Source organism: Uloborus diversus, chromosome 4 (genome assembly GCF_026930045.1).
Source record: "Uloborus diversus isolate 005 chromosome 4, Udiv.v.3.1, whole genome shotgun sequence".
Taxonomy (NCBI): Eukaryota; Metazoa; Arthropoda; class Arachnida; order Araneae; family Uloboridae; genus Uloborus; species Uloborus diversus.
Window position 1 is genome coordinate 20,448,408 of NC_072734.1, and position 6,086 is coordinate 20,454,493.

A 6,086-nucleotide genomic window follows, 5' to 3' on the forward strand; every position below is an offset into this window, starting at 1 on the left:
ATAGATGTTACTTTTTTTGGTCGCGGTTAATTTTTTGGCCCTGATTAAATTTATGCCTGTCAGAAACGCATGTACATTCTGTATTTGATTTTTGCGTTGCCTTCGCAATGATGCCAGGATAGGTTTTCTCCAACTATATAGTTAACCGTTGGAAGGAAACAAAGTTAGTTAAGCTCACTATTTATCGGACGAATGTGACTATAATTAAAATTTATTTTTCTGAGAACGATAATTTTTTTAGAACTATCAGAAGACTAGAGGAAAAGAAAGAGTAGACACCTCTCAAAAACCCATTTCTGTACTTTTCATGAGGCTGCCTTAATTAATTCGATTAAAATTTCAAAATGTAAAGTGAATTGAAAATGATTGTCCTCACACTCAATTTCCTTCTTTTCCAACGCCATTTTTTCAAAAATGTTTAGGAAAGTTAGTCACTAAATATTTTAACGTGGAATGGTTGTTTCACTCAATAAAAGTGTCGCAGTTGGGTTTTTATCACTTCGTGAGTATAATAGAAAGATTTCACTTTGTATCTTTTCTTAGAAAACTGTGATTAGACACCAAAATGATCTAGAAACATTATATTTTTTCTACAGTCATTAAACATAGATTGCCTTTTTCTTTTAATGACGTAATTCTCATTTTCGGTACAAACATCGAGTGCAAATACATTCTGATAGTTTAATGAGCTCCAACATTAACGTAAAGTTTACAAAAGGCCGCTTGGAACGTGTTCCAAGTTCCAAGCCATTTCCTAAAACACATCTAAATAAGTTACAACAAGCATTTTGTTAAACTACTCAGGAAAAAATATATTTCTTTATTGTTTTTCAATAGTTTTTTTTTCTTTAATTTGGAAATCAAGCATCATTGTACTGTCATCCAAGCAAACTAATCAAACGCTGAGAATTTATTACATCGACGCACAAGGGTGGGCAAATTTTATTCGCAATCGACTGAGATTGGTCAATCAATTGTTCTTTGAAAATCAATTCATTGTGAGATTCCGTGATGTATTGTCGAGTCAGTGGACCGGAAATCTTTATCACACTACTCCAATCTTTCAGTGCCAGCAACACATGCCAACAACTTTGTCAAGGTTTTGTTTGGATTAAATTCATCCAAACTAATTTGATTTTTTTAATTGTAGATTAATTAATTCATTACATGATGTTCGTGCTATTTCAAAATATGAACTAGTCGCATGTTTAATGTGCATTTTAAAATAAAAAAGCCGGCTGAAGTTAATTTTAAAAGGAAGTACTGCATACTCCCGATTATCCGTGTGCGGATTATCCGGTTTGCAGATTATCCGTGCATCATTTCGGAATCACACTTTTTTAAAGCTTCTTTCAGGCGCAAGTGATGATACCGAAGACGAAGATAAAGAATATTAAGAAAATGCAATTTCACATTCTACTGCTCTACAATCTACGGAACATTTATTGGATTACATGAGTGAAAGAGGTTACGATTACGGAGAAATAATTGCAGTAAGAAAAATTCGTATGGACATACACAACAATTTAAACAAACAAAGAAAACAAAAATGTATCACCGAATTTTTTAAGCAATAAATTTTGAAGGAAAGTTCCTGATGGTTTGTGTGAGTATATATATATATTATTTAGTTTTTTCTAATTTCCTCTTTTTTGTTACCCTACATATTCCTTAAATGATTTTTCGGATTATCCGCGTTTTTCGATTATCCGTGCTACGCCGCCCGGTGGTTAGCGCGGATAATCGGGAGTATACTGTACTGTACTGTAAGCTTTTATTTTATAGCAATATGATAATTATTTGGCGTTACAACCCGGAATGGGTCTTAGCCTACTTAATAATCCTGTTTCGAGCGACTCAGTCTTCAGCCCCTTTTTCTCCAATTGGTACTATTAGGATTTTCCAGTTCTTGAGGACATCAGCTATCCATCTTCCTTTTGGTCTTCCTTTTTTGCCTATTGCACATTGGCTCCCAATAAGCCACTCGATTATCAGTATGTTTCTCGATGTGGCGGAGCTAGGATAATCGTTGTGTCCTCTAACAAATTTCACTATATCTTTTTTTTTATTAGTAATTTCTATTTATTTATTTATTTTTATTCTACATTCGTCGTTATTTGTCTGAATTGGTCCATATATCTTTCTTATTATTTTATGTTCAAATTTTTAAGTCGTTAATAGCTTTTGGTGTCAAGGCCCAGGTTTCACGGCCATATGTCAATTCAATAATAATGAAATAAATAAATGAATTAATGTATTTTTTAGTAAAATAAAAGGAACAATTTTATATCTACTGAGAAATAAATTATCAGTTTACCTTTTCTTTTTCTTTTTTGCAGCTAGCATATGGTAAAACTCTTAAACTTCACTCAAAACAATGCACTCAGAAAGATGTAATTATTTCATTTCTCAATTGATATCAAGTCTATCTCACAAAGATTTATTTAGGAAATTAATATAAAAATTTCTACCTAGATTCAAATTTGATATTATTCTGCTTAATTTTTATGAACTGACTGTACTGAAGAAATACACTTATATGTTGAATTTCACCCTCTTTCCTCATCCGTTTTCGCCATAAACTACTGATAGGTTTACGAGGGCCGGAATCACTAAGCGGAAGTGTGAATCGACGAACACGTAATTACCCATGATAAGGGGAAATGTAAGGTCTGCTTTTTGGATAAAGCAACTTATTTTCGCTTTCAATTGACCTATAAAAAACGCTTTCTTAGTCAAGTTAGGCCAAGATGAACCAGATTGGAGTGTTTGCATTTATTTCCGCTTGCATCGTTTGCCATCGATGTAGCTACCCCTTAAGTTGAAAATCTATCTGCTATGTGATAATATCCATGAAAACAGTTTTTTAAGTTCAAGCCTCTCTTCATAATTTCAAGAAATGAACTCATGGCAGATCGTTAAAGACACAACGCATTTCGTATTAGTTTCAGAAAAGAACCTTGTCGCGTCCAAATTTCATGTTTTGAATTTTTTTAAAATGAATTACTCATATATACGTATATGGTTCCCAAAACTTTGTGGACAAACTTGCAATAGCGATTTGGAATTACATAGCATCGTTAGGGTCGGAAATGACTACTTTTTGCGGTAGAGGAGATTTTGCGCGAGTTAAAAAGCTTCACTTTGACAGGGATGCCCAACCCCCCTAAGGGCAAAGACGCACCCGCCTCCTTCAATATTGCGGAGACTCCCCCCCCAAAAGCAAGGCCCCCCAAATGAAAAAATATCCCTCAAGACAAGCCCCCTAAAAATTTCAATGGCGCAATCTGCGCCATGACCCCTCCCTCCCCCCTAGGTGGGCCTCCTGACTTTAACCGACAGAATCAGAGTTGTTAACACAAAAATTGCATAATTGCTGTATAAAGCTAAGAGCAGATATACTCACCAAGCCCGTGTTGTTTGCAGGTTGCGGAGTCGGAGATAAAATGACTAATACCGGGAATTTTAGAGCATTTGACTCCGACTCCTTTACCCCAAAATCAGACCGACCCCGACTCTGTAAGCACTGGCAGACTTAGGACTTTGAGGGAAAACACCCGACTCCGACTCTTGGAATTTTAAATCTTCTGACTCCGAAGCCCTGGTTGTTTGCACGGGCTTAGCGAGAAAGCTACTCGCTAAGCAAATGAAATCTGTACAAAATACGTCGGAGTTTCTGAGTAGCAAAAATAGTTATTAGTTAAGTAAATAGTGTACTTATAGGGGAAAAAATATTCCCACCCGTGGCATACAATATTTCATTACATTGATGGATGAATTTAGAATTTAAAAAAAAAAAAAAAAACTGCAGCTATGGAATGCTTACACATTGAAAACTTTAGTTTGTTACTTTTTATTGGTTTTAGTGGTTAAAAATCATTTATATATACATGTGAAAAGAAAAGTCATCGGACGCTTCTTCTTTGCAATTTTTATAATGCAACAAGAGTTTACCATTGCTAAAAATATAAATTCTTCCGCATCTTTTAAATATTAACCATCATTCAGCACTTCCGGTTATGAAAAAATTGTTCAGTGAAATTCAACTCGAAATTGCTACCCAAATCACACGTTCACTTGTTAGTGTTGCTTGGAGAATAGGGTTACTCTCTCCATGTTTATTTCTTCTCAATGGTATACTGCACATGTTTTTTATCGATGCAGAAACCGTCTTGTACTTGCAACACTGAACAGTAGTTCCAAAGAAGTAGTATGCTTGTTTTATAACATTAAAGAAGTTAATTTAATTATACTCATAGTAAAACACTACGAATGCAATAAATCAAATTTTTCTCATGTTTTAGTATGAACTAGTGGTACCCGCACGGATTTGCCCATAGTTGAAAATTAAAAGGTCATTCGGTTCGCCAGTATATTTACAAAAAATGGATGACGAATTTCTCCCCAATTGGCAATATTCATTCACTCCCCCATTCCACGTCATGATAATTTCGTAATTTACTTGTCCATCTTATGGTAATTTTGCACCGGAAAGTGTTTTGAAATAGAAAAAGAACAAAATCGAATTTTCGAAAAATTGCTCCGAGGTGCACACCCCCATGCTACAAACTAACTTTGTGCCAAATTTCATGACAATCGGCCGAACGGTCTAGGTGCTATGCGCGTCAAAGAGTTCCAGACATCCAGACAGAGAGACTTTGAGCTTTATTATTAGTAAAGAAAGATTAGATTTTTATTGTGATATGTTCGACTATAAAGAAACAGAACCGTATTTAAGGGATGGATTCTCTGGGTTCAAATCTCCAAAACTTTTCAAAACTATTCTAAAAAATGCTTTTTATAATAATTTTTTTACCGAAAAGAATATTACTTTTTAAATTTCTTAACTTCATTTTTAAAGTAAAATTATTATTGTTGAATAAATATGCAAAATTCAGTGCATTATCTGCAGCTTTCCTTTTTACTGCGTTTGTTGCGAACATCATTACTTACAAAACAATAGTGTTTTCCTTTAAAATTTTTAATACCACTACAAACGCACCAAAGTTCTTTAAAATTAAAAGTGCCAAACTCTATAGTTAACACATTTTATTAGGTATCAAATATGAATTAATTTAAATGTGAATGTGCGTTGAATGTGAATTAAAGTATTATTTTGAATGTGCGTAAATGAGTACACGCATCTATTCTTTTGTGTTGCTTAAGAGACATCGAATGCTTAACAAGGGTGAAGGTAAGTAGTGTACTCATCAGATTTTCTCCGTCATTTAACCGATGCGATAACTTACTGTACTGTAACAAGTATCAATAGAATATGGAAATGAAATCAAATGTTATTGATCATATAGATTTCACAAGAAATGTGCTTGGTAAAACCTTTAATCACATGACTTCCTTTTGCTCCAATTTAATGTCATTTTCCCATTATTGGTAATTTTAATGTGATTCAATAGTTTACTCTCTAAATATCACCAACAATGGCCAAATTAAAACCAGATTTTAAAAAAAAGAAAAAAAATCACCAAATTTGTCGCCAAGTTGGCGACAAAACTTGGCGACCAAAATACTGGCCAAGTGTCCGCCAAATTGTAACACCACTTGAGTTCACATCGAAATTAACAATGATTTCCCCCCAAAAAAGAGCAAAAGACCCCCTTAAAAACACCCAAAGGGGAAGTGTGTTCAACCAAAAGGGGAGGTGTACAACTAGACCCCACTAGGAGTCTACGTACCAAATTTCAACTTTCTAGGACTTACCGTTCTTGAGTTATGCGACATACATACGCACATACGCACATACATACATACGTACATACAGACGTCACGAGAAAACTCGTTGTAACTAACTCGGGAATCATCAAAATGGATATTTTGCGTGTCTCTACGTTCTTAGGCACTTATCCATGTGTGGTCGAGATGAAAAAAAAAAAACTCAATATTCATTCGGGGGTGAGCAAAATGGAAATTAAGGTTGATTTTTGAGTGAAAATTTTTTCGCGATTACAATACTTTCCTTTTTGTAAACGGAAGTAAAAATCTGTTTACGGTTATGTAAGCAACCATTTTGTATCATAATATGAAGTTTCAACTTAAAAAAAATACTCTACTCGAAAAATAATGATTTG